At 37.0% G+C, this 10,127-nt stretch overlaps 1 long non-coding RNA gene across 1 annotated transcript; it reads left to right on the top strand.

The window, feature by feature from the left end:
- Window positions 1-907: 907 nt before the first annotated feature.
- Window positions 908-8,277, top strand: LOC111265423 (uncharacterized). Its single transcript, XR_015313070.1, has 3 exons — window positions 908-1,054; window positions 7,322-7,461; window positions 8,093-8,277. It is a non-coding gene; the product is annotated as an uncharacterized LOC111265423 (long non-coding RNA).
- Window positions 8,278-10,127: the final 1,850 nt, after the last annotated feature.

The raw sequence follows: 10,127 nt of genomic DNA, 5'->3' as shown, positions 1-10,127 counted from the left end.
TTTAGACTGTTTTTTTTTGGGACTAGGTGGTCTGTCAATAGCCCTTATGTAAATGATTTTAAAGTCTATGGGAGTGCGTTAAAACTAAATAGTCAAACCAGGCTGCCGCCCGACACCCTAGTGAGCTGTCTACGGGAGACAGAACATAGAGAAGTTAATGCTTAATACTTCAATGCCTCGAAGATATGAATGTTCATTCCGTCAAAGCTACAGAGAGGTAAAATGAAATCTAATCAGCCATTTCGATAATCAGAAACCCGACTGATGCAGAACCCGATAAAACTAGGATTGGGCCTAAATGAAGTGTCTGTCTCTGGCAAATCACTACTACAGCTACAAACACTGCGCCCTTCGTGTTGCTGTTCGTGCAACCTTAGCATGTTTATAAATACCGTGTGCCTCTCAACCTACTACCAGTAATACTAATGGGCTTACGACTACGTCCATGGTTCCAAATGTTGCAGAAGTCATCTCGACTAGATATATTCGCTTATATTCATAATTCCAAACTGTTAATAACGCAGACGAAGTTAGCACTAAAAAAAGGCTTTATGCTGAATGCTAGTGAACCCAGTCAGGCAAACGGAGACCAACAGATATCTTTCAGCACCACTAGGGAAGTATCTCAGGCGCCCCCGAGGTAACCGCTTAAACAAAGGTGAATATCATATCCGCGAGCGATAGCTTTCATGCCTATTAATTAAATTTATCTGAAGGATGTACGTACACAAATATAAATCTACATATATCTCTGTGTTCGAAGACAGCGTGCTATGAAGGGAAAATTTTGCTCCTGTCTCTGGCTTAGGAGTTGTTAGCAGTAAAGAAATCAGGCATGTTTACTGGCTCACTGAATCCCCTGTTTAGCTATGTCCGCAATACGCGTTCTTGTCGCACCGGTGGGTCAAATCATGGGCCCCTGCCGAGAGTAACAAACGTCATAGACCACTAGTATCACAATTCAGGTGTTCAGCATAACTGAAATCTGCGTACGTTGTATTGGAAACCATAAATGTTAATTGGACAGATCAGTCGATCAGCTGATATTAAATAGGTTAGTATAGAATATAGAATTGCTTTTTTGACCTTTATTTAATTGTGCTTTGACTATAATTCATAATGTAAGCTTCGCATCTACTATTCACTAGACGCAAGCGGTCATAATTATTCAAATGAAGACATATTTTGTATAATGGAATTATGTCACTAGAAAAGCATTTTATCTATTAATGATGGCTTTATATGGCTCGATGAAAAGCCTAAAAGTTATTTCTCCGCACTGAGAAATCACTCGACTCAACTTTTATTTATAGTTTACAGCGACGCCGGAACTCCAACTACATCAGCATGGTACATATGAACAAGCTAAAAAAAGGTCTGATCAATTTAACTTGTTTATCAAGTAGGATTGAAAATTGCGTGTCGGGTTCAGTGTTGGCGGCTGAGCTTACTGGTAAAAAGTGGTGCCGAAGTCAGCCTGCTAAAGTTAGCCCCTTTTCGGACGAGCTCTTCCCCATATTGAGCTTGTTCATTCAACCCAACGAGGTTGATCATTCTAATCACTTCATAAGTCGTCCTCTTACACCTTAGCCTCTGCTTCTTTTATTATTAGTTCTAAGTACATTTCTTGTGCACACCCAGATAGCCGTGTCCGTATCGCTGTGCTAAGTCAATATATCATAACACGTTTGGCTACGGTACTATTGGGTTCACTCAAAAAGGTAGACATTTAACTCTCGTCTAGTTGTTCTTGTCCACAAGATCCTTTTACTTTCTGCTTCTGTCATTGCTTGTCTGGAAAATTTCTATTTTGTTAAGCATAATTTATACTAAAGTTTTTGACCGTCAGTCTTTCAGATCTTTTAAAAATCTAGAAAAGCTAAACAGTTCTGCGAGTCTCTGGTGAGCCGGGCTTTATTATTTGTCTTTCCGTGTCTAACCTCTTTTCTGTGGTGACTATATTCACGCGGAACTGTATTCAAGATAATGTTCGTTGAGCTTGAAGTGCTTCGGACTGACCGCTGATCCGAGACTTCTAAGTTGTTTTCTGTACGCAGGGCATGTGGGAAAGCTAGCAGTATACGTGTCTGTGTAATTGTAACATTTCCTCGGGTCTTCACATACCCTCGCAACTTATTTCAAGGCTTTGCGTTTGCGGTACTTGTTCTCATTAATCTGCTCGTTTCAGCAACCATTTGGATGTCATGTCCCGACCCTTGACATTAGAGGCGCAGCAGGAGATAGTACTGAATTACTATGAAGTCGGACACAACAACCATTTTTCAATCGGAATTTATGAAGCGATTAGCCGTGTTTCAAGCGTCTACCGATCGTTATTTACGAGAGTGATGCTATGTCTTTACCGTGGACCAATCAGATCATCTACTCTAAATTTTCCAGTCATTTAAGTCCTCTGCTATATCATCTTTTGTAATTAGGCTCAGGTACTCCACAGACTATAATCTTTCATCATAATAAAAATTTGAATTTAGCATTTTTTGTTAAACCTTGTAACGGTTGGTCGAAAGAAGGCGCGTTTCCATTTGGCTGCACTGTAACAAGTAATCTTATTCTTTCAGTCGTTGTGGGTTAACTAGCCTTAACCTTAGTTTTGTATTCGTTGCCTCATAGCATATTTTTCTGAATGCGTTAATCTTAATATTTTCTTCAGCTGGTTTGACCAGGTTAATTCTAGAGTAAGTTTCTTTACTTTAAAAGAAAAGTCCTGTTTCGTCTTCTCATATTGGCTCTCAGTGTGTTCTCTGCTTAGGCACTAAGGGCTTCCTTATTACATTATTGTTATTGACCAGTATTGTGTTTATTTTATTAACCGGCTTTTAGTGCCTTTTCGATGCATTACGGGCGGCTCAAAAACCGAAGCGAGCATAAAAACAACGCAATTTGCTCAAGAATTATAGACCAATGGTATGTATACTTATGATAAATGTTATGTATAATTGCAAAGTTCATGTCTCGTATCACTGTCATTATTAGTACCGAATAATCGCTTCCTCGATAGAATTTCGTAAATTTAAAAGTGCCCCGCTAGGCTGGAACCGAGGTCTCTATGGTTGAAAGTTTCTCCCGGTAGCCCTACGCGATCCTGCAAGCACAAATAGTTCTGGTGCACTTAAAGGCCCGTCCATTGAATACGCTATAATCGAGGTATATGTATCAGAAGAATAATACAGTCGTTACTCTCAGTATATTACGGCTAAGTAAATACGAAGTATATTGTAAGAACATAGAACGGTTTTTATATTTAATGTATGATAGAGAAATTATGTTTTTAAGTTATCGATTTAACGACAAGCTTTAAACTTAGCGCCCAATAGTGTTTCTGTGGTTCGGATCTTTGGCCTTCAGCAAATCAATGTATGCTTTCCTATTAGCAAACCTTTCAGGAAATAAACATCGCCGAAGGCAGCTAGAGGGGCACTTGCACAAGCGGTACACTAATAAATAGTCATAGCCCGAAAACAGTCCCGAGGTTTCTTTGATTGCCACTGAAACGTGCCGAATCCGTAAATTAAGAATCAATTAAGCTTTGCAGATGGCGTTTGCTCCGGCAGCCGGGTGCGCTACAGGTGAGCTTCATCTTCATGCATTTATGAACATGAAGAAAAATCAACTTCACCATTCCTTTACATATCTAGAAATAGAAGTTAGAAAAAATAATTCGTTCCTGGAATTTTTCACTTAATAACTTCATGATCGGCCGGGCTGGCTAAAGACGTCGCTATCAAAGAACTAATTTCAAAACACCAGCAGTTGACTGGGTTGAAGTCCTGTCATATTTATTCCAAAACTTGTGCCTCGCGATCGAAAAGGTCGCATATGACCGTACGACCCACTGCAAATATTACACAATGCGATAATCTAGGTATACTGTTAAAATAAGATAGAGCTCTACAGGGGGTGATTTATCTCGGTAATTTGTACACGAATAACTTAACCACAAGTGTTTATAATCTGTCTGCATGCTTGGTACTCCCTTAATTGAAGCCATGAAGCTAAATTTATATACTATATTACACAATATAAATATTATGGAAAACAATACAGTACAGATTCGCCTTCGTTGTAGGTGGTGTTATGGTACTGACGTTGTGCTGTATTCCACGCCCAGATATGGTACGGTCACACAGAAACGTACGCATAAATTTTTTGCCATAAAAACACGCTAGTTAGAGGAGATAATCAGAAACTGGATACTCTGAGAGGTTATACATACGTAGAAAAATTAGCAAACCTGCTTGTTGAAATAGTCTACGCTTGGAAGCTTTTGGGCATACTTCAAAAACCATATGGGTCACTTTTAGCTTGTATATTTCTCCTACAGCATCTTAAAGCAGGTCGAAACCTGCTATTTCCTATAAGATATATAATATGCGCAACATCAGGCCATTTGAGGGAGGAAATACCACTTGGAGGAGCGAGAGACAAATTTATAGATGGTTGATTTGATTTTGAGCTTGGAAGTCTCTGTGTAAAACCCTCGACATATCGAAAAGCACTCGTCGGGTGCATAGGCTAGTCAGTCGGACATAAAGTAATTGAATAAAACTCAATTAACGAAGCTGGTTATCTATCTCTAAATATTTTATGCTATTCTTGAGTCAAAACGTCCGAACAACAAATAGAATATTATGTATTGAAATAATGTCACCATGTACCATATAGGATCTGTAAACAACTAATTCAAAAGCTGCTTTTATGGAATTAGACATTGTTTTCTATGCCCCCAAAAGAGAATGAGATCAATCGAAGTCGCAAACTAACCACAAGATATTATACAATATATTGCATTAGAAAGCGTGCCCACCTTTATATCGTTCGTACTCCAAAATTGTTAGTATTATAGATCGCCCTACATAGTCCTGGGCCCATATTAGATAGTATCATATCGGTATCTATTCATGTGTAGATAAATGGCTCTTTCAGGATTATGGCCTCGCAATAAATGATTACGTGAAGAGAGAATAAGTTTGTCAGAGCAGCATTCTATGACCATATGATCTTGTTAACAAAATAAGTCGGGACTATAAAAAGGTTTAAGGCTAACAGATTTGAACACTTTTATGTATATATTATAGTAGTCCGTAGAGTTGGCAATCGGTCTGGCCGATAGAACAACTAACTTTAATTTTAATTATTGATTTGCGGTTTATGTCATTTTATGTCATATTAGGTGGATCCTAATTATGTCACTGATCCATAATCAAGATGTATCTATTATTCTAAACAATTTTATAATATCTAAATCATATCCCTGCAAATCTGCTTCAAATTGCCTTCTGGGAGTTTGAAGATAGCCTGGTTTGCCTCCAGGTGTAATATAGATAAGTAGCATTTATTACGCAAACACAGTATATAAATTACCTGAACCTTTTCACTCTTCATTCACCTGAACAGAAAAAAAACGAAGTATCGCGCGCTTAAAACAGTGTCACATTAAGTATGCTATTTCTCCCTTCGCGCCGAGAGAGCGGATATTGGTGCGTTAACCAGCACATTATGTACAACTGTGCTTATATGAAACATTATAATAAGCATTGTCTACTAATCCGCGTCATATTCAAAACAAATTCGACATAAATGCAGCCTTGTCAATAATAAGTGACGCTTTGGGTACAGCACCCCACAACGGCCAACGGTCTTAGGAAAAACTAGCCGTTACAGAAAATTAAGTAAACTGAGTAAATTAAAACTACCATAAGTGGTCTGACCTGTATATTGTAGCTAGTGAGACTGGCCTAAGCGAAGATCACAAGCCTGAAAGCACAAAGCAAAAGCTTACCACTCGACCACAAATTATTTGCTCCGGGTGTAGTTTTCAACGATGATTTATGTCAATCGCTGGTACAGTCGTGGTTCAGTCAATTCGTTTCACTGTTACTTGCAAATATAATAATAAAGCTTGCAAAGTAAACAGAAGCTCAATAGAATATGAAGCAAGATCTTATTTATTTACCCATCTTGAATAATTTTTTATCGGAAAGGTGCATCTTACTATATTTTGTTATCACATTTAATTAGTTATATAAGTAAAAGTAAAATGGTGAAGTAATCGTCCCCTTTCTAACGTGGCTCGGCTTGCCAAGAACTGTTATTTCTGTTATTTCGATGCTGTCTATATAATACACAATAACAGAATATATGTTTCGCCAGGCACTTCTTACGTCAATTTAGCTCGTGACCCACTAAACCGTGTTCAACGGCATTGAGCGTTCGATGAAACAAATAGAAGCTCAATGAAATAAGATTCAATACGTTTCTGGTTGGTCTTAGACAGAAAAGTAAGGATATTTTTTTATTCCTTCTGAATTTATAAGATTAGTATTGCTGAACACACGCGAACGCAATGTGTAAAGTGTTAAATTAAACCAGTTACCTGTAGCCGTTGTAATGGTCTAATTATGTAAACAATGTTAGATTTAAGATAAACACTTTTAAGCGTTGCTTCCTCTGAGATCTAGGCGTTAGGAAAAAGTTTTCTGTGGAAAACTACAACACCAAAATTGACTCGGTAGGTAAAATTAAAATGTATTCCAGCAGCAGGAGAACCCCCCGCTTTGACGAACTGGTCTCATTTTAGAATGAGACAATCGGCAAGTGAATATTATTCATCGATGTTTTCTATAGTAACTTCTACAAATTGCATTACCGACCAAGTTAAATAGCTCGATACCAGCTGTGTGCTTCAATATCGTTATACTTCAGATGCGAAATAACTTCATTTAGTGAAATTGTTCTGTAATTTCGTAAACTTAACGCCTCCATCTAAGAAAACTGCTATTATTATTACTATTATATCGCTATTACTATTGCCGGCTTGCATGCGGGATCGCGTTTACCGATAGTGTCCCCGATTACCCCTGAACAAGTACAAAATTGTATTGGTTTAACTTTAACGGTTATATACGATATATATATATATATATATATACGATATACTAACTCGAAAAGATTAGCTGATAACTAAATTCAATTATTAGGACATATAATAAAGGATAGGTAGCGTGTGTTTTTAAGCGATTTGGACTTCCTTATATGAGTTAAATTATCACGAAGCCGTAACCCAGCGAAGCGTGTTTGACAAAATTGTACATATACACATATGATCATGCTCTAGCGGAACGGTACTATAAACACAGTTTACATCTACCGCGTCTCATGAGACTGTAATTTCACTAACTTACTGGCTCGAACTCTATTTTACAATTACATTACCAGTAAAAATATGTTATTTTATAGGATGCATAATATAATTATATCGTGTTTGGTACACGAAGCCTAAAAGTGGTACACTCTTTTCTAGAAAAGATACCGTCAGCCCCAAGAGCAACTGCAACTCACAGGATTCCCACCGGTCTCTACAACGTTCATGGTGCCGTTTAGTTAGAGACATTCGTATTCGGTTTGTGATATGAGCCCGGGAGAATTCAGACGAAATTATTTGTAAGTAAAAAGACAAGTTTCGTTAGGAAAAACGTTATCTAAAAGCAGTAGCTAGGTTCAATACTAGAATCCGATATGTGAGCCATTGGTGTGGTAATAACGTATCTAAACCGTTTGCACAGCTTTCTAGTCATGATCGTGTTATCATCTGTAGCTAATATGGCATTGCATAATAGCCTTGACACATATATCATCCTAAACAGTACATGACAGCTCCACCTCACAGAAATGAACCACAGAAGAGATTAACCGCGGCTGGCCATTAACGGATAGCGCGAAACCCAGCGAGCTATTTAATAGGCCTTCTTTGACGTATCGTTCAGTCATTTATGACTTCATATTCGAAGCTCGCTGTAGAAAGGGTCCTTCGAAATAGTTTGCTTCTGAAATAAAATTTGCCTTCGTCTCTGAATTTGCAAATTATAAACTAACTTGTTAATAGTAAAACAGAAAAGGCTGTTTCTGTAATATTCGTACTAGAAGTTGTTTAACTTAACTTAACTAACTTTTTATCGCAGTTGGTGAGTCAGAATATAAAGAATATCAATTCGTCTAATAGTTTCTCTTGATGGATGCTTGAACTGACTCTCAGGTCACTTTGTAACCGTATAAATTCATGTCTCTGTTGCAGATATTGGCCTAACCAGTCCACCTTTAGAGGGAACTTGTCTCGGTTTCCGATGCTGTTTCGTACCGCAGTTACCAGCAAATGCACAAAAACAGTTGCGTGCCTTTACCTTGCTTAGCAACAAGACTGAGTAGAAGCTTCAGTTTCATTTAGTAAAAATAAAAACTCGCTTTGTTTTTCTATTTAAATGTACATCATTTATTTGGTTCGTACATATGTCACAGCTCTTGTTAATTAATGCAAATGTAGTTATAATCTATGTAATTATGACGATAGTTATGACATGTTTTACATTATTTTTATTACTCATATTATCAGTATAGTCATCGTCTTTTAAATATAATGATTGATATCGTGTATATATACATTGATCATTAAAGAGTACGGATCTTACTGATCCTGACAAGGTGGCATGACTTATTTTCCTTTTGGTGTGTGTTGGCCGCCATTTCAACTATTACTAGTGATAATAAATAATTTTACTTATTGTTGTCATTATGATTATTTTGAGTAAAAACTTGTCTTAAAGGTCAACGAAGTTCCACGTTTTTCGCTTAAAAAACCCTTTCTTCCTTGAGTGGGGAATTTTTCGTATGAATTTTCTTCCACGCCTCGTTTGCGTGCGATAAGTTCGAAGAAATATTATTTCGTTTCATTACTATATGATCGTATTGTATTTGATTCTAGCATCGCTCTTTGACATCGTATGCTAAAAATAACTTTTTTTTTTTTTCATTTCATATTAATTTCTAAAAATTTAGTAACTTCAGAATCATTCATCGAGCGTGTGCCACCTCCGCAGCCATTATCCATACCTGTTGCTTTATAATATGTGGCTGTGTATATTTCTCTACACAATCAAATACTCAAATAGTTCTCCAGTTTTCCGTGACAGCGGCGTTCAATTGCAATAACATAAATATGACTAGCACAGTAAGTAGGCAAAGATTATCAAAAATTTGACGCCACCAAATGCAGACTGAACACGACAATCTTGGAACTATTTCAACTTATATTTGTTATTACGTTTTTGTAAAGTTGTTATAATAATATTATTACTGTTTAATCATTTCGATATTATGCTAGGTAATATGTGGTATCTTCTGGTATCGTTTGGTATCCTCCTCATTAATATTATAATCTTTCCTTATATTATTAATAAGCACTAAAATATATTTTACTCAACTTGTCTCCTCTGTATGTATTGCGTTGGTTATAGGCCAGAGGAGTGCATGCTCCAAAGTACCACACCGTTTATCACGTACAGTCGAGTAATAAACATTTTTTAGCTTTTAACCCACATTTGTAGCGCGTCGGCCCATGTTATTATGGCCTTGCCCTTTTAATATTTAAATGTTTGAGTGAAACTAGTCTGTATTTATATGGAAATTATCTTCATCTCTCAAGCCTGTATATGCGCATTAGCGATAAATATACTTCGATCATCCCTATTCCCATCTAGCAAATGTGCCATTGTATTCCAATGTCCCATGTTCATCTGTGGTTCAAATACCGTGCTTATCTCATCCACTGAGAATTCCTTCAATATTATATAGTTTTTTTTTTTTCGAGATTTAAGTAATTATACCTTTCTAAGATGATTATATGCACTACATTCCTAAATATATTGTATTCATGTTTTTGCGTTTGGTATACATCCAATAATAGTGGTAGTCGAGTTCTGGTTACCTAGCTAGCATGATGAAAATATGGCGCACGTATTGTCTAACGGATCGTTCTTTAAGGGCAATTGTGTAAGAAACAAGAAAATCAAAAGCGTAAAGGCGTTTATTAGAATGGAATTGTCTGCCTAAAAACAGATGACAATATGTAGATTATGCGCGGCGCTCAGAAAAAAAAATTAAATGAAGACTAGAACAGACAAGTCAAACAGGAGAGATCGTGTGCCCCTAATGTGTTAAACATATCGTAGAAGTTTGCTGCTGGAAACTAACGATCTTCAACCTCCCTTCCTGGTCATTGTGGTATTGAGCATAAATATTACTATTATATGATACAAGCCTTCAAAAAAATAGAT

This window comes from Varroa jacobsoni, unplaced genomic scaffold (genome assembly GCF_002532875.2).
Source record: "Varroa jacobsoni isolate VJ856 unplaced genomic scaffold, vjacob_1.0 scaffold_973, whole genome shotgun sequence".
Classification (NCBI taxonomy): Eukaryota; Metazoa; Arthropoda; class Arachnida; order Mesostigmata; family Varroidae; genus Varroa; species Varroa jacobsoni.
This window is presented reverse-complemented; position numbering and strand designations above follow the sequence as displayed.